Source organism: Myotis brandtii, unplaced genomic scaffold (genome assembly GCF_000412655.1).
Source record: "Myotis brandtii unplaced genomic scaffold, ASM41265v1 scaffold581, whole genome shotgun sequence".
NCBI classification, from domain to species: Eukaryota; Metazoa; Chordata; class Mammalia; order Chiroptera; family Vespertilionidae; genus Myotis; species Myotis brandtii.
In genome coordinates, this window is record NW_005370182.1 from 852,770 (window position 1) to 853,299 (window position 530).

The following is a 530-nucleotide window of genomic DNA, read 5'->3' on the forward strand; positions in this document are numbered from 1 at the left end:
GGGGAGGTGAGGGGACCTCAGGGGTGGGGAGGGGACCTCAGGGGAGGGGAGGGGACCTCAGGTCTCCCCTATTCAGCTTCTGCCTCTCAGGAGGCTCCCAGGCTTCCGAGGTAACTGGAGCACCTAGCTCCTGGGCGCTGGTAGCTCACCGCCCTTCCTCTAACATGGGAAGGATCTGGGCTGGCTCTCCGGCCTCTGAATCATGCACTTACTTTCCTTGGCTCTGTCTGAAAAGGCCACATCGGTTTTTTCTGGAAGCTACACAGCCACCTCTCAGCGCTGGGAATGGCTGATTTTCATGATGCGTTTCTCTACCAGATTATTTCTAAAGTTGCCCCCGCTCCCTCCCCGCCGCTGGGTGTTGGGGGACACAGAGGCCAGTCTGTGGGAGTCTGTGGGGGGGGCCCTAGATGTTCTTCCTCCCTGAGAAGTTGGGGGGACCCTCAGTTTCTCCCTCGAGTGGTTTGAATGGTTTCGCTGGGAAGGGGCAGGCAGCCCGGCCCGGGAGGGGGCGCGGGGCGGCGCCCGCG

General features: G+C 61.9%; 1 long non-coding RNA gene across 1 annotated transcript in view; it reads right to left on the reverse strand.

Moving 5' to 3' along the window:
* LOC106728274 overlaps positions 1-498 on the reverse strand; it is a 4,538-nt gene extending 4,040 nt beyond the window's left edge. Inside the window, exon 1 of the long non-coding RNA XR_001364553.1 lies at positions 213-498. This is a non-coding gene — a long non-coding RNA (uncharacterized LOC106728274). The remainder of the gene's footprint in view (positions 1-212) is intronic.
* Positions 499-530: the final 32 nt, after the last annotated feature.